This window comes from Balaenoptera musculus, chromosome 16, assembly GCF_009873245.2.
Source record: "Balaenoptera musculus isolate JJ_BM4_2016_0621 chromosome 16, mBalMus1.pri.v3, whole genome shotgun sequence".
NCBI classification, from domain to species: domain Eukaryota; kingdom Metazoa; phylum Chordata; class Mammalia; order Artiodactyla; family Balaenopteridae; genus Balaenoptera; species Balaenoptera musculus.
In genome coordinates, this window is record NC_045800.1 from 10,684,482 (window position 1) to 10,703,428 (window position 18,947).

Genomic DNA, 18,947 nt, shown 5'->3' on the forward strand with positions numbered 1-18,947 from the left:
TGCTGACTCTGGTTACGTACGGTTTGTTCAGACTGGGACTGCGTAGACCTATGTGCCCTGCTGGAAATGGTGAAAAGCAGGAGCTAAAAGCCCCAATTAGCCTTTCTGCCTTGGATTAGTTCACTTAGGGCAACTACCAATGACAGGCACTGTTGTAGGCATCGAAGATGTGGTGATGAAGAAGACACAAAGTCTCCGCCCTCATGGAGTTTATAGAATAAATGCATGTGTGAAGTTAATTGGATGAATGGAGAGAGTGAATGAGAAGAATGGCCGGAACATAAAAAATTTGCAAATATGGAGAATACTCCATATCTGGCCTTGGAAATACTTTAAAAACAACAACCACAAAAATAGCGTTTCTCCTGAGGCCAAGTGCCCTTTGCCTGTTCGTCTGTTTGTTGGGGTAGCTTTCGTTTGGCAGTTTCTCCTCTGCTGCTCTCCTTCAAGTCAGACTCAGTGCCTCCCTCCTCTGTACTCCACACTTTTTTTATCCTTTAACACTCGACACAATGATTTCTTTACAATTTTTGCAGTCTTCTGTCTCTCCCCCAACACATTGCTAGTTCCTTGATCAACAAAAGGAACAAAAGTAATGGTAATTTTGTCATCATGGGTCGTTGTATCCACCTTATCACTCTTATAAAACAGCTTTCTCAAAGATTACCGACAACGTCCTCTTATTTGTTAAAGTTAATGAATACATTTTGGCTTTTAGTTGTTCTCTGGCAGTTGTTGCTGCTTCCCTTCCCTTCCCTTCCCTTGCTGTCCTGCCTTCCCTGCCCCACATCCCTCCCTACTGATGATACTTTGGGGCTAGCAGAGATACCCATAACCACAGATCTAAATATACCACTCCCTCATTAAAAATCATTGGTGCCTCCTGTGACAGAGATTGCTAATTGGCTCCCAGAATTTATTCCCACCTTCCTTCTTAGGAACGTAACCACAATTTGTTTCCAGGCACATTATCACTCCATTAAATTAATACATACCCCAGCTTCCCTTACAACTAGATCAAGTCATAAGGCTAAATTCTGGCCAGTGAGTTGTAAATGGAAGTGTGTAGTGACCTCTGAGAAACCACTCTTCTGTGCTGTCCTTCTGTGCTATTTCAATATTTATACCCTACATTATTGTTATCTGCAGATATGTTTGTCTAGCAAGGGAGACTAATACATTTTTAGGCAACTGTGTTATAGCAGAATAAATACACTCTAGTAGACTTAGAACTCCTCTCAGAAAGGAACCAAATCTCAATATTCCTTTCTTCCCAATGCCCAACACTCTTCCTGGTCCTCAATAAATGACTGATGGTGCAAGAGTTTTAAATGGCCTTAAGCATAAGGTCAACCAGGCATGAGGTGACAGTAAGGAGTCAGCGCAGAAGCTCACAAGTGGAGAAGGGGAGCAGGGAACCCTCTTATAGGAAGAGGAATTAATTAGTTTGAATCTGTAAGCTACCTTGAGGACATGAATGTTGAATATTCAGGGCAAGGATGGATGAACAGCTGGGGTTGGGACAGTAATATGTCTCCCATGATACGAGAGTGTGAATTAAGTATGTTAATGGGTTTTTATGACTTTCTCTGAAGCGTCTGTCTTGGCCAGTGTGGAAGACAGAATAAACACATTGGACAATTGCTCTTTCCATGGGAAAGAACCTAAGCTCCTCTTCTATGCCTGAAAAATTACCATTTCACTCCACGTCCAATGACGTCAACTCCAAAGCCAGGTAAAGTGGGCTCAGAGCATCCTTCCACTGCTGTCTCATTTGCTTCCCTAAACTAGGACAACTTTTTTTCCTCTTTTAAAGTTGGTGGAGATAAGAATATAATGGTGATATTTCTGATTACTACTCTGTGTGGGTGGGACAAAGCAGAGGAAAGGGATGAAGACAGAAATAATATATTACTGAATAAATCACTTTGTGAGTGAAATTTCCAAGGTCACATCAGAGAGAGCACTGGTAAATTGGTTTGACCATGGATGGAGATGTTGAGGATGAAGGTGATGAAGTCAGTTGCTTACTATGGAGCACTCATAAAATGCCAGGTACTATGATAAGCCCTTCACCTGCATCATCCCACTGAATCTACTCAAAGTCATAAGGCTGTATTATAACAAGTATCCTATGGATGACAAAATTAAGGTTCACAGAGTTGCCTGAAGTTATACAGTCAATAAAAGGCAGAGCCAGTGTTGGAACCCAGGTGAATCTGATTCCAGAACTGATACTTTTAACTACTGACAGCACCACATTGCCCTCCATGGCACAATCCACACCACGGTCCAGTTGCAATGAATGCCAGCTGCCTGGGAAGCATAGGATTTTTTAAAAATCATACTTTTATTGAGATATAATTCATATAATTCACCTACTTAATCACACAATTTGGTTGGTTTTAGTATATTCACAGAGCTTTGCAACCATCACCACATTCAATTTTAGACTATTTCGTCACTTCAAAAAGAAATCCTATACCCGTTAACAGTCAGTCATCATTTCCCCCTGACCTCATGACTCCCTCCTCATCCCTAGGCAACCACTAATCTACTATCTCCATAGATTTGCCTATTCTGGACATTTCACAGAAATGGAATCATACAACATTTGGCTCTTTGTACCTGTCTTCTTCCCTTAGCGTAATGTTTTCAAATTTTTCCATTTTGCAGTATATAGCAGTACTTTATTATTTTTATTTCTGAATAATATTTCATTGTATGGATATAGCACCTTTTATTTATCCATTCATCTGTTAATGCACATTTGTGTTGTTTTTACCTTCCAGCTATTACAAATAATGCTACTGTGAACATTCCTGTGCAGGTTTTTACGTGAACATATGTTTTCATTTCTCTTGGGTATATACCTAGGGCTGGAACTGCCGGCTCATACAGTAATTCTAATGTTTAACTTTTTAAGGAACTACAAGATTGTTTTCCAAAGAGGCTGCTGCACCATTTTACATCCCATCAGCGGTGTATGAGGCTGGCACTTTCTCCACATTCTCCCCAACACTTTTTATTCTCTGTCTTTTTGTAGCCATCCTAGTGAGTGTGAAGTGGTTCTCATTGTGGTTTTGGTTTGCATTTCTCTAATGGCTAACGATGTTGAGCATCTTTCCATGTGTTTATTGGCCATTTATATATCTTCTTTGGATAAATGTTATTCAGATTTTTGGCTCATTTTTCAATTGGGTTATTTGCCTGTTCACTACTGAGTTATAAAAATTCCTTACATACTTTAGACACAAATCCCTTATCAGATTTACCCAAAAATTCTCCCATTCTATAGGTAGCAACATGAATGTGGAGCCGCTTGGCTGAGCACATATACCCAATAAGGTCAAGGACTGAAGTCATGGTCTTATTTCCAAAACTAAGAAATATAGCGGTGGCCTGGTTGCGGCCTGATTGTGGAAAGGGACAGGAACATAATTCTGATGCTGAAACATGGTGTGTAAGGACAGGTCACATGCCTAGGAATAATGAAATTAGTCAAAGAGAAAATTTAGGAATTAAAAATTTGTCTTTTTGTTTTATTTGCATATTTTACTATTTCCGTAGCTTTTAATTGTGTTTTTGTTTTCTCTCACTTAGGATGGCACGTAATGAGCAACTTCAGTCACACTGTTGGTAGTCCTGCTCGGTTCCTGGCCTTCACACTTGTCCAAATGTCTTCTCACACCAAGTGCTTCTATGTGCACAAGTCCATGGAATCCACGCACTGTATGTGATCCTTTAAAGGTTCTTTTAATTCACTTCTATTACTGATACCAGGTATCATTTGCTGGGAATTAACCACGTGTCAGGCAGTGAGCTAAGGACTTTCCATGTGAGCTAAGCCTTTTCTTTGATCCTTATACTGGATTTCCTTCTTCTGGTCCTAGGGAGTCATGGATGGTTAGTATCAGTAATAGAAGGGCATTTATTGTGACTTTGGGCAAATTACTTGAGTTGATTAAGCCTCCTTTTCTTCTATTTTTTAGAGGGGGTTGGTAATGATCCTTGGATGATTAAAAGCATTACATTAGATAATACATTAAAAGAGCCTAACACAGCACTTGGGTTCCTAAGTACCTTGTAATTTACTGACAGAGCTGGGATAAAAATCTAGGCCTTTTTTTTTTTTTTTTTCTGATAGCACTGGCCCCTCTAAGCTTTATCACCTTGAATTTGAAGAAAGATCTTCCCTCTCTAAGATGCATCCTGCAAAAAGAAGAAGTAATGAGGATTTGGGTAAAAGTGGAGTTGAATTTGCTGTGTCAGTCACCAGGATACCAAAACCACAGTGACCAGCTTTAAGACCAGGGTTTTAAGGGAACACATCAGACAGGGTTTGGGGAATCGAAGTTCTGGATGGACCATGATGACGTTGGCCTGAAGGGGCTAACTCAGCTCTTTCTAAAAGACCAGGCTGTCCTCACACATAGCCAAAGACACAGGCTGTTTGAGCTGCCGAGCAAGCCCCAACCAGTGCTCTGCTGACCGCCCTGCAATCACATCGTGCTTACAATGCTGTTTGAAGCTCAGGGCCGGTGGCCTCAGGGATTAGCTTTTAAAGGATAGGGGCTGCAGCTTGTGTATCTTTTGGGATGACAACGCCTCATTCTCTTCCAGGCTTGGGTCCCCCGAGCCTCCGTTCTCAGGCTGTGTCTTTACTGAGACCCTGCTCTTGACCCTTGGTCACTCAGCCTCCCGCTAACTCTAGCACCACTTTGTGCCAAGACATTTACTGCATCTGTTAGAGTATTTTCCTTATAACATTGGTATTTTAAATTGGTCAATCCTGTCTTATTTAAACGAAAGCATTTGAATTCCAAACCAACCTTGTTTCGTCAGTGGTAGCTATCGCCAACCCCATGTTCTAGATAAAGAAACTCAACCTCAGAAAGGGGAAGGGACTTACCCAAGATCACATTTCTGGCCAGTGACAGAGGCGAACCTCTACCTGGTTAGGACTCAGTCCAGGATACAGAGCTTTCATGTGAGGTTTAGGAGTGGTTGTGACATTGTCAAAGGGGATGAAATGGGGACCAGGAGTGCACACTTTGTGCAGGCAGTACATTTTAAAGGAAAGGCACCCAGTAACGTGGGAGGCACAGTTGGCAGCTGAGCGGGGGATTGGCTGAAGGGGAGGGGTACTAGATTGACAGCCTAGACTTGGCATCTGCCTATCTTTCCTTGAGTTTTTCTTTAAACACCTTCCGCCCACTCCTTACTTCCTCGTGGATAATCATCAGTCTGATTTATTATCTGGTTACTCTCGTTATTGATCTCTTTTTATGTCTCTACATATTATGGATAATTATTACAGTATAATGGATCAGTCACCGCACCTTATGACATGGTAATTGAGGTTTATTAGACTAAAGGATGTTTCTGAGAAAAGCAGTCATGATGAAATGGATTTCTCCCGAGGAAGCTGTGTGAGGGATGTGTTTCTCTTTCATCCTGCACACAAGGAGAGGCAGTTAGGAGTTGCTGGAGACAGCGAGGGCTTTGCGGTTAGACAGCCAGACAGACAGACAGACAGGAGTCCTGCTCTGGTCCCGCCACCTCCTAGCTCTGTGACTTTGGACAAATTTAGGGGTTAAAAATATTGCGTGTAAGATTCTCCAGTGTGATAGTTGTCCCGGGTATTAAGGACGAGAAGCCAGGTCAGCACCCGTTCTCACCCTTTCCCTCTTTCCAGGAAGGGTCCACATAATGGACCTGCCAGCAAATCTCATTCCTGGGGCCACTTAGGTTCTGTCAGTGTGTGTTGATCCAGTTATTGGCTGTTTTTAAGGGAAGAATAAACTAGAGGACTTCCTTATTTGGTTTATTCATCAGAATTTTATTAGTCCAAATAAACAATGTCTTAATATTGTGCTCACGGAATAGCATTTCATAAATTAGATTAAGCCCACGAGGTTGTATGTGGTAGGCAATCATGATTTCTTGGGAAGAAATGATTCTATTGATTTTCACATTCTTAATGAGCTTGGACCTTGGTGGAAATAGATTGTGAGACACTCTAACAGGCTTTCACAACATTGTCTGGTCTTTCACAGAATCCTCCGATTGTTGCAATTAAAAACAAATGCCAACTTGCCACTGATACGTCGAATCTCTAAGTGTCATACTTGTATTTCTACTCAAGGTAGATGACTGATTTGTAATTGAAAGTCTGCCCTGTGATAAGCCTTGAGTGTGGACAGACTAAATCAAGAGGCCTAGAAGCCAGCATAAGACAAAGCAGGGCACTCATAGCCCCCTGACATATACTGAAAGTGTTTATCTAAGAGCATCTAGTTTTACTCCTTTGAAATATAAAGAACAATATCACAATTTTTTTAAAAGAGAAAAATGTATCCACAATCTTTATTTGCTAATGTAATTTTTTATATTCACATGTTTTTCTCCCAATCCTGTCCAAATGAAGACATATTTTACACAATTTCATAATACACATACATTTTATTAATCTTTTTCTTTTCTCTTTTAAAAAATTTATTTATTTATTTATTTATTTTTGGCTGCGTTGGGTCCTCGTTGCTGCTCGCAGGCTTTCTGTAGTTGAGGCGAGATGGGGCTACTCTTCATTGCGATGCGCGGCTTCTCATTGTGGTGGCTTCTCTTTGTTGTGGAGCACGGGCTCTAGGTGCGTGGGCTTCAGTAGTTGTGGCACGTGGGCTCAACAGTTATGACACGTGGGCTCTAGAGCGCAGGCTCAGTAGCTGTGGCGCACGGGCTTAGTTGCTCTGCGGCATGTGGGATCTTCCTGGACCAGGGCTCAAACCCGTGTCCCCTGCATTGGTAGGCGGACTCCTAACCACTGCGCCACCAGGGAAGCCCTTAATCTTTTTCTTTGAAACTTCTATCATAATTGTAATACTTATATAGTCATCATAATTATTATTTGAATGATTTCACAATCTTTCACAGAATATATATACAATAACTTATTTAGCTGTTCCACTATTGCCTGATATTTAAGTTATTTCCATTTTTAATAACAAAGATAAAGCTACAGTAAATATCTTCATGCTTATAATTGGTTTGAATTTTATGTTATTTCCCTAAAATAATTCACAGGAGTGAGTATAACTGTCTCTTTTTTACTATTAATTTTTTTCTAAATTACAAAATAAATAAGTACTTATTGTAGAAAATATGGCAGCTTCAGAAGAGCATAAATACAAAAAATATATGATCCCTGGTAATATTGGCTTCTTTTAAGTGACTAAATATTTCTTCCTTTAAAAAGTGCATATATGTTTTATTTTTTATAAAACTGAGGTCATACTATAAGAACTATTTTTACTCTCCTCTTTTCCACTCAATAATCAGATGCAATCATTTGCAAATATTTCCCTAATGTAATCTGCCCTTTATTTTGTGAATTTTTTGGAAATACAGAAATTTAACATTTTCTAATGGAATAAAATGCACTGCCCATCGTATGCCCTTTTCATACAATGAAAGCATGTCTTTCATTGCTTGACTGCCAGATTACCATTTGACAACACGATGTTCTGTATTTGTCATAACACACCTGACTCTAGGCCTGATGTCAGAAGCCAAAGAAAAGGAGCCCTGTCTGAAGTCCCCAGGTGATTCCAAATCTGGAGCTGAGCCAGGTGCCAGGACTGGGAGGTGTCATCCCTCCTTCCTGCTTATCCTGCTCCTCTCACTGGCCTGATGTTGTTCCCAAGGGGACATTGGGTACAGCAGGAACTGTCTCCCAGAATCTGTACTCACTGTCTACATGACCCCTGTGGGGAGCCTGGGATTCCCAGTCTCACCTTGCCTTTCCTGGTCCTTTGTGTGTCACTGAGCTCAACACCTGGGAGGCTGGTCCAGACCCACTCGTCTGCCTCAAGACAGACCTAGTAGGTGGTCGCCAAACAAGTCGATTACTGAGAATTCAGCTCCCACCTCTGAAGGATGCTGTTTTGAGGGTGAAGTTAATGCCTAGGGGTTTCCAGCCAAATTCATTAGGAAAGTTATATCTGACTTGGCTATGTGCCAAGTCTCTCACATCTGTCTCATTTGTATGAAGGGTTTCAATAGAAATTAGACAAGGAAAAGTCATTAATCTTCCTTGTGGCAGAATGTAGTGGTTGTAAAAGTTAATTCTCTGTAGGATACAGGCTTAAATTTCACTTAATATATTTTAAAGGGAAAACCACTAGGATTCTTGCATAATTATATAAAGGGGCATTTTATAAATCCTGATGAACTGAATAACAGTGCTACTTATTGAGAAGCAGTACACTAAAAGAAAATTTGTATTTCTGATTATGTATATGTGCATAATTACAAATACGAATACTATATATATATATATATATATATATATATATATATATATATATATATACACACACACACACACATATATGAGAAATGTTTTCTTTCCTACCGTAACTTGCCATCTGGTAAAGCGGCAGTGATATTAAAATGCTCTCCTTCTGAGTCTTGCCTTTCCTAGCTGAGTGCTCTCTGGGGGCTCAGGAGGTAGAGGATGTGAGTTACTGCTGAGGCCGGAACAGAAAGGGCCAATAGAGCAGCCATTATCGAAGACATTTATGGTGTCTATGGTTGAGGAATCCATTGGCTCTCTGCTTTATTCAGCCCATAAGAACAGTCTTTACATGGTAATATATTCATGTCAGGGCTATATTGGTATTGCAGGCTTTGCATTAGAGCTAATTAATCTACAGCAGGAGGTAGGAGGTTCCTTAATATGAACTTTAGTGATTCAAGGAAGTGATAATAACACATCAATTTTTAAATTGTGGCGAAATTGTCCATCCCTGAACAGTAGCTATTCCTAAAGTGGAGTGTGCCAAGTGCAGTAAAAATTTCCTTTATTCTCTGAAAACTGCACAGCGGTTCCCAATAGCCCTCGGGATCAAATCTATCCTCCTGGAAAACCATGTTCTTCCCTGACTACTGCCCTACTCCTCCTGCTGCTGCTCACCCATCCTCATTCCACGTCACACATGTTCACGGAGCGCCTGTTACAGCTAGCGCTGCAGGCCCAGCTGGAGTCCATCTGTCCATCCTCGATTGCTGGGGACACAGCAGTGAAACAGGCAGACCCCAAGGCAGGCTTTGGGGACCTCACCATCACCTGGGGTAATGCCTCTTTTCTCCTGCTTCTGAGCCTTTGTTTATGCCGATTCCTCTTCATGAAATAACCTTTGTCTTTCTTTGATTGTTTCTTCCTCCTCTTTTAAAACTCAGATCTGGTGTCCTCTTCTCTGCCAGGTCTTTCTAGAATCTCCAGATTCAAGGCTAAATATCATTGCTTTTATGCCAAAATAGCTTTTCTTTAAAAAAATAAGTTTCCTGTATTCTTCTGATTACATAAGTAGCATATGTTCACGAATGAAATATTGCTAAACTAAAGAAATGATCACTGAAATATTGGTAAATACAAAAATGTACAAAAGACGGGACTTCCCTGGCAGTCCACTGGTTAAGACTCCACGCTTCCAATGCAGGGGGCGCACATTCGCTCCCTGGTCAGGGAACTAAGATCCCACAAGCCATGCAGTGCGGCCAAAAATAAATACATAAATAAAATAAGGCAAAATAAAAGAAACTACAAGAAATGAGATTTTTAAAAAATGTACAAAAGAGAAAAAGTCAGTATTAATCCCCTCTGAAGATAACCATGAGTTATATATTTTAAAAGGTATCTTTTAATATGCCTGTTCCCTTCTCTAGGCCTCTTGGGGACATATATTCATGTCTCAGTCATCCTGTGCCTTCCTCTACCTAGTTCTATGCCTGTCACAGAGTAGACCTTCAATACATATTTGTTGAACTCAACCAGATTAATTCACTTAAATGCTTTTATTGATACAAAAAAAATGACCAAATTAAGCATTTTATTTAGAGTGTTAGAAAAGAGACATAAATTCCTCCTGCCAAATAGAGGTATAGAATGAAGGCAAAAGAGAAATAGAGTAGTAAAAGAGAGTGGGATTAATAAATCAAAGCAGTCTTCTTTTGAAAACAAGAACAATAAATGGATAACCCTCTTTCAATCCTTAAAAAAAAAAGCAAGAAAAAAACCCAGAAATAATATTAGAACCATGAAGCAGTTATAGGAATGGAAACATTAAAAAATTTTTTATAGTATCATACTTGATTTTTCTGAAAAATAGAAATTGATACCACAATCTGCTCTACACTTTGCTATAAGCAGGATTAAGGTGGAGTGATTGAGAATGTGGGTTTTGGAGCCAAGTAGACCTATGTTTGATGTTCTGCTCGACCACTAATTATGTGGCCTTGAGGAAATCACATCATCTTTTCAAACCTGAATTTATTAATCTGTTATGGTGAGAAAAATACCTACTAACAGTGTTGTCATAGGGATTGGATGTTTTTCTGACAGTGCTTGGCACATAATGACCCTTGAGAAAGTGAAAATAGCCCTTCTGGTCATCAGATAGTCATGTTTTTAACAGAACATAAACACTGTTTCCAACGCAACAGGGACAAGGCCACGCAAACAATGCTTCTATATGAGGCCGAACCTCGGCAGACGAAATGACTAAGGATCCCTTCCAGGGGATGGCTGCTTTCTCATCAGTGCTGTGCCCCCTACCTTCATTCCTCCTGCCTCCAGAACAAAGCTCGCTGACATACTGGATGGGTGAACTGACCCGGCTTCTTGGCAACATCCAATCCAGAACTAGCCTCTGCTTCCTTGCGCTCTCTTCAGAACCATCCAGCACAAGCCCAAATCCTGTAAAAAGCCCCCGTGTAACTCGCTCCTATTGCGATGCCCCATGGTTCAAGGCTCAGAGATCTGCATTTTGAAGCAGGTCACTCCCCCACCTCGATTCTTTTGCACACTGGAGTGTGAGCAGCATTGCTCTGGTCAGTATATTGTGCTGGGATGTTGCCAATGCCTTTGTCCAGTTGGGACTTTGCCGTCCCACACCAGGGGTCCACAAGGCAAACCCAGCAAGAGCTCTCAGGACACTATGAGCAATTTGCCCATCCTGCCTCTCCTGATGAGCGTTCCTACTGCTTATTGTGGAGTGAAGGATGTTATCTTGGTCAGTTTGCATTGCTATGCCAAAAAAATCATAAATCGGGTGGCTTAAACAGCAAACATTTATTTCTCACAGTTCTGAGGCTGGAAAGTACAAGATCAAGGTACTGATAGATCCAGTGTTTGGTGACGTCTGCTTTCTGGCTTGTAGAACAGCCACCTTCTCACCATATGCTCACAAAGATGAGAGCAAAGGGAGAGACTGCAAACTCTCCTGTGTCTCTTCTTTTAAGGACACTAATCCCATTCATGAGGGCGCCACCCTTATGACCTAATTACTTCCCAAAGGCCCCAACAGATTGGGAATTAGGATTCCCACATATGAATTTTGAGTGGACACAAACATTCCATCCATAACAAATATAGAGGTGGGAGTTTAAGAATTAAACTAAAAAGAGTATTTGTGTTGACAGTGCAACCTGGAAAGGAAAGTGAGCTGTACAAACTTTTAGCTAGTTAACATTGGCTAAATACCATTAGCTAAACTTTTAGCTAGTTAACATTGGCTAAATATCATGTATTTCCCTTGTGTCTTATCTAATAGAACTCAGACTTTATTCAGCTATGTACCCCTTCCCAAATAATCCATAAACCTCAGGAGAAGCTGACTTCACTACCCTTGGCTCTAGGCTTGGGCCTGATTGGTTCAAGTGAGTTTCCTTCCTCTTTATCAGGGGTTCGTTCAGGAATTGGCATGAAATATTCTGGCTAATGAAATATGAGAAGTGTTTTGTTGGAAATTTCTGTGAACCTTCTTCCTTGCTCCTCTGAAAGGCTTTCAGAAACGATTCTCCCTTTCTCCTGTTGGATATGAACAAGGGAGAATGTAGTCCTGGTTGCTGCTAAAGCCACCCTATGACCAGGAGGAAAACCGGATTTAGGATGCCGTTGACTCTGGACATCAGAGCAGAGTCATGCAAAGAGCCTGGGTCTCAATTACATCATGAGCCTGATATCAACTACCCCAAAGCCCACCCTATCTTTGGACTTCCTCTTATGTAAGTGGATGTTCAGTTTAATCCAGTTTGAGTTGGTTTTCTGTTACTGCAGCCTAAGCTACCCAGATTGACATCTTTTGACACGGGAAATAATACACACTCCAAAAGTTAAATCATAGCATGAAATATTGGTGCCAGCAGTGTCTGAAGACATTCTTTGATAAGAACCAATGAGCAGTCCACACTCACCATCAGGGATGTCATTAAATGCAGAAGGTACACACTGCCTCCTGTCAGGAAGCATCAGGCTCCCATGAAGGCAATTCCTGCTCCTGTAGCATTTGACTTTGGCAGACCCTGTTCTGACCAGCATTTCAGCCACTCAGCTATAGTCTGGATGCTTAGCCTTGAGTTGTGCCATTGATTTTCTTAAGACCTTATTCAACTCTCAATTTCTCCACTGCTATCCTAACAGGCCAAGGAGGGCAGCTGTCACTTACCTTGAGAAGCACTTTCATTTATATTCATGATTAATTTGTGGGGAGTCAGCTGAGAGGCAGCAATAGAAAAGCTGTTGCCTGGGAAACAAGATTCTTCCTGGAACTTTTTGAAAAATGTTGGGTCTTTGATGCTTCACAAAACACTGCACAGCGGTTCCCAATAAATCTACTCTGTAATAAACTCCACACTTATAGGCATAACTGAAGATAACAAATTCTGAGGGACTCCAGACTGTTCTGTCTTCTACCTGCTGGGCTGGTGGTAGCATGTTCTTCTTTATCAGACCCTCATGGAAAAGATATCTTTTGGGCCTGGAGATGGAGGATTGTACACCCCTGAGGAACTCCCAGTTTTCCCTTGAAGTAATAGCATGTTGCAACAGAAGCTGAATTTCAAGGGTAGCATGCTAGCAGGTTTAATAAAATATTAAAAGCCATGCCATCCCACCAAGGTGTACAAGTGTTCCACTTTCTCCACACCCTTGCCAACATTTACTTTTTTTTTTTTAACAGCCATCCTAATAGGTGTGAGATGATATCTCATTGTGGTTTCGATTTGCACTTCCCTGATGATGATTATAGTGATCTTGAGCATCTTTTCATATACTTGGCCATTTGTATGTCTTCTTTGGAGAAATATCTATTCAAGTCTTTTGTCCATTTTAAAAAAGAGTTATTAGGGCTTTTTTTCCTTGAGTTATAGGAGTTCCTTATATATTTTAGAAATTAAGCCCTTATTTGGTTTGCAACTATTTTATCCCATTCCATAGGTGGCCTTTTCCACTCTATTGATTGTTTCCTTTGCTGTGTAGAATCTTTTTAGTTTGATGTAGTCTCACTTTATTTTTGCTTTTTTTAATCTGTGTTTTTGGTGTTATAGCCAAGAAATCATTGTCCAGATCCGTTTCAAGGAGTTTTCCCCTATGTTTTCTTCTAGGAGTTTTACAATTTTGGGTCTTTAATTCATTTTGAATTCCATTTTATGTATGGCGTAAGATAAGGGCTCAATTTCATTCTTTTGCAAAGAGATATCCAGTTTTCCCAATATCATTTATTGAAGACACTATCCTTTCTCCCTTGTGTATTCTTGGCACCCCTGTCAAATATCAGTTGACCGTATATTTTTGGACTTATTTCTGGCCTCTCTATTCTGTTCCCCTGGTATATATGTCTGTCTTTACGTCAGTACTATACTGTTTTGATTACTAGCTTTGTAATACATTTTGAAATAAGGAAGTGTGATGCCTCCAGCTTTGTTTTTCTTTTTCCAGATTGATTGGACTATTCAGGGTCCTTTGTGATTCCATATGAATTTTAGAAATTTTTTTTGTTTCTGTAAAAAGCACCATCGGGATTTTGATAGGATTTGCATTGTATCTGTAGATCACTTTGGCTAATATGGACATTCAAACAATATGAGTTCTTCCAATCCATGAATACAGATGTCTTTCCATTTGTTTGTGTCTTCTTTAATTTCTTTCAGCAATGTTTTGTCATTTGTGGTGTACATGTCTTTCACTTCCTTAGTTAAATTTATTCCTGAATATTTTATTCTTTTGGTGCTATTGTAAATTGGATTGTTTTCCTAATTTTCTTTTCAGATAGTTTGTTGTTAGTGTATAAAAACACAACTGATTTTTGTATGTTGATTTTGTATCCTGCAACTTTACTGAATTCACAGAAGGACAAATACTGCATCATTCCACTTATATGAGGTATCTAAAAATAGTCAAATTCATAGCATCAAAGAATGAAATAGTGATTGCCAGGGACCAGGAGTTGGGAAAACTGTAGAGTTGTCAATCATTGGGCATAAGGTTTCAGTTATGAAAGATGAAAGAGTTCTAGAGATCTGTTGTACAAACATGTACCTGTAGTTAATAACACTATTGTATACTTAGACATTTGTTAAGAGTTAGATATTATGTTAAATGTCCTCACCATAATAAAATAAAATGTAAAAAAACCCCACACAAACAAACAACCAACCATGACATCCCAAATAAACATGAGGAACATTTGCATCAAATAAAAATGGTGCTCCAAGTCAGGAATTTTGGTTGCAAGGGACAGAAATCCAACTCAAACTAGCTTTGGCAAAAAGAGAATAATTTGGCTCATGGAAACTAAGGAAGGAAACATCTAAACTGCAGGAAGGAGAGGGGTGCAGCAGGCATCTGGAGGAATTAAAATTAGAAAGTCAAGTACTGACTAGAGTCTGGACCCTCTCTACACCTTTGCTCTCTGCTTCTCTCTCTGTGTTGGCTTTTTTCTCTCTCGTAGCCTGTTTTCCACCAAATTGCTGGCAACGTGGCTGTCAGCAGCTTTCAGCTAGATTTCACTGCTTCCCGTAGCTCTTTCCCAAGTCCGGAACAACTCATGGAGATGAATTTTGATTCATCTGTTCAGGCTGGGTGCCTGGAAGAACCCCCTCCGGCCAGAGGAAGCCAAGCTGTGTAATAACGTAAAGGACCCCCATATAGTTGTGTGCATGGCGGAGATGCTTCTGGAAAAAAAAGAGGTTCTTGCAAACAGTCCCTGAGAGGTTCACTCTGCAGAGCCTCAGCTATGTGGGAGAATCAAGGCAGCAAACGACAGGGCTGGGACTCACTATGGGGACCAACTGGTCCAGGTAACCAGGAATCAGACTGACCAGGGGGCTCAATCAAAGGTCACACAGAAAATTTGAGGTCAGAAAAACTAAGTGTCATTCTCTTCAAAAGAATTGTACTTCTCAGCTTCTTATAAACTCACAACAAACAGGAATGTGTAGCCTATGATAGTTTGTTATTGCTTTTTAAAGAGGAATTGAGAATCCCTTCCTTCCTCTATGTTAGAAAAGAGGAAAGGGGTGGGGGACAACCCTCACGGGGCAGACGCTGTGCTCAGTGTTTCACGTTCCTCATTTCATTTATTCCTCACAGCACATCCCAAGTAAGCATACGCATTTTACAGATGAGAAAACTGAGGCTCAGTGTAACAAGATAACTTGCCTAAGTTCTCCCAGTAAATAAGGGTTGGAGCTTGCTGGCAGGCAGCTGGTTAAAGACCCTCCCCATGGACCCGCCCTGTGTAGGAGGGGTGGGGATGTCGGCAGCTGGCTGAGAATCTGCTCAGCCCTGATATGGTGAAAATATACTTCTTTCTGCCACCCTTGTGAAGGATTCTTAATGAATCTCTGGGGGATATTTACAGATTAGGAATTACTTGCCCCCTATCCTCCCTGGCTCACTAGGTAATACAGCAGGTCTAGACACAGGATAAATACTTGTGCTTCCCCCTTTGTTGCCCAGGTAGCTGGAAGCCACCTTCAGCCCCAGCCCCCAGAATCTGCCTGAGAGGGCTCTAACCAAGCCCCCCCATGTTGCCTGGGCCTTGAGGTCAGCAGCACCTGTATAAATCCTTGTTTGGAAAGTTGTCAGATACTGTATTTTCTCTCTAAAATGAGTAGGACTAATTTTTGATTTTCAGATATTTGATTTTCAACCATAAGCACATCATAATGAAAGCAGTGGATTTTCCAGGCTGGACCTTATTGCAGTACCTTCCAAATTATATTAAAATATTTATTTGTACCCTGAGTAGTCCACAGGGCTGCTAATTCCTTTCATAATGTCATGGTGTGCCAAGGCTCACAAAGCTAATGAAATAATCATCCATTGCCCCCCTCCCTCAAAGCAGTCATTTCTTATCACATCTCAGAAACTATTCACACAAAATCATTTGAAGTAGTTTTGGGGACTGTATTATAAAGATGGATTTCTGCTATGAGAGTGAAATTCAATTTAAATATTTTCAGCTGGTTTTCCAGGTATAAGAAGGCTTTCCCAGGGTTTAATGGAGCCATTTGTCTCTAGAAATAAGCACTAATGCAGTGTGACACGTATAGACCCAGAGTCCTGCCATTTTTCTCTGGCTTGAGCAGCCAGTGGGGGAAAGAAAGGCTCTGGTAGCAATGAAAATCACAAAAGGCTGCTTTTCTCTTGGAGATACTGTGAATCTCCAAGGAACTGCAAGAATAGTCCGACTATGCATTCTCATTGTCAAGGCACGTAGATTCCTGATCTAGAACATTCCCTTCTGTGTGGTTCTGGATTCTCATTGTAGGAACCCTTTAAAACCAAGAATGCCTGGAATTTAGACTTAGGAGAAAGGCTGGCCAGGATTATCGAACCATCCTAGTAATCTTACAGCAATTACCGGGGCTGTTATGATTACTTCAGTCTTACGTACAAATTGGCAAACTGCTTTCTAGTCATTTTATACCAAAAATCAAGAGCTGACGGACTCTTGCTAAAGAGCATTCAAAAATTGCTGACAACTAAAGAAAGAGCCACTCTGGTGAGGAAGTAAATAACTGGAGCTCATTATAGAAATTTACGAACAGATGATATTACAGATAAAAATAATGTTAGTTAACACTGCATTGTGCTTGCTATGTTCTATCTAAGTGGTATATATCATTTAACTCATGTAATCCTTATCACTACCTGGGGAGGCAGGTAGTACTATTATTCTCGTTTTACAGGTGGGGAAACTAAGGCATAGAGACTAATTCAAGGTCACCCAGCTACTTACTCCATCTCCGTTGTTTTTGCCTAGTTAATCTCCATTCCTGCTTTTGGTAACAACACTCCATTTACCCTTTGGGAGCCACCCACCCATCCCCCACTCTCACTGCCTGTGGTTTGCTTGAGGTTGTCAACTCCCTCTGTCCCATCCCCAACCCACCCCCAGCGACTGAGATGGGTGGGTATGTGACTCAGGCTTAAGCCAATCAGCAAATTCCACCTCCACGATGTCTGACTCAGGGACAAGGCCATGGGCACAATCAAGCTGAAAACAACAATTTCTGCAATGTTAAGAAAAGAGAACTCCTCTCTGGGCTCCACTCAGAGATGGGAGGATGTAAGCCTAGAGCTGCAGGAGCCCCTGAGTGGAGACAGCGGTCAGTCTGAGAGCGGAGCCACCCAAAGCAGAGCAGAGCTGCAGATGGAAAGAGACGGGGCCTGAGGATATTGTGGAGGCCATACATCCAGCTGTTCCCAAAGTCTGCACTGGACTTGCCCCACTTTTACTTTTTTTTTTTTTTATTCAGCTGTTTTCCTTTTTCTTTTCTTTTCTTTTCTTTCCTTTAATATTTGCAAGATTGTGCAACCATCACTACTATCTAACTCCAGAAAGTTTCATCACTCCCAAAAGAAACTCATTAGCAGTCACTCCCCATCCCCCGCTCCTAGTAGCCGTTTGCAACCACAAACCAGTGCTCCAGTCCCCACAGGTTTCGGGTAGAAGCATTGCTCACTCAAGATCCAGGTCTTCCTCTCCCTGACTCCCATCCCTGCCCTGGGAGAGCGTTGGTCCTCATGAGGATCGTTGAGGACATACACTGAGGATAATTCACATCAGGGGTGCCTTATCTGTTGTATCTAAACACACATAAACAAATTAGGAATTAGAGAATCAACTGTGAAAGTGACAGTAGGAGGTGTAAGGTGACGGGGTGGTTGTAGCACGTGACTCTGATGGTGGGTAGGAACCTGCCACCCCTTGCGTTCTGGATAAGATTGTCATTGAAACCCCAGATCAAAGCCTTTCCCACCATTACTGCAGATCACTGCTGGAGCAGGGTCCCCAGGCTGCCTCCCTGGTGCTGCTTTAGGTTGTGCTGCTGACTCTGCATCACTTGTGTCAATTTGCAACTTGGCTCCTGTTTGATTTCTTTTTCACTTAAACTCCACTTGCACAAAATTTACTTTATGATAAGCTGAGGGGGAGATCAGGAAGGTGATTTTGGAGCCCCACAAATCCCAAATTAACATCCAGCCTTCAAGCCAAACATCAAGGTCTTCCTAAGACCAACTAAACACTTAGCTGTGAGGCCCACTTTAGTGGGCCTAAAGAATTTTTGCCTTCATGAGCCACTTCTTTCATCTATCTATCTATCATCTATCTATCTATCTATATTTATTTATATATTACATATATATATATATATATATATATATATATATAATCATATTCATGACTGTGTTGGTATAAGAAAAATGTAATTTTAGCTGGATTGTATTTTTTTTTAATTCTGATTTTAAGAGAAATTAAAACTTGCTCATAGGTCCTTAAAAGTTCCGTGGGCCCTGGACACCAGCCTACCATTCCTATTGGCTAAGTTGGCCCTGCCGTTAAGATAATACATTCTCCGTCCTGCTTTATATCGGAGTGAGGTGGGATTTTTGGTCGGTGGAGAGAGAGTCTTCTGCCTCTGAGGTCTCCTTCACAGAGTGGGCTTCTTGGTGCTCAGGCTGAGGCCGTGGTGAATCTCACTCTGCGCCCCCTTTTCTCTTTGCTCCCCTGCACTCACGGGGAGAGGACGAGGAAGCTCAGTCCAGGCACCTTGGGTTCCCCAGCAAATTCCTCACCGAGGGTGTTAAAGGAACAAGG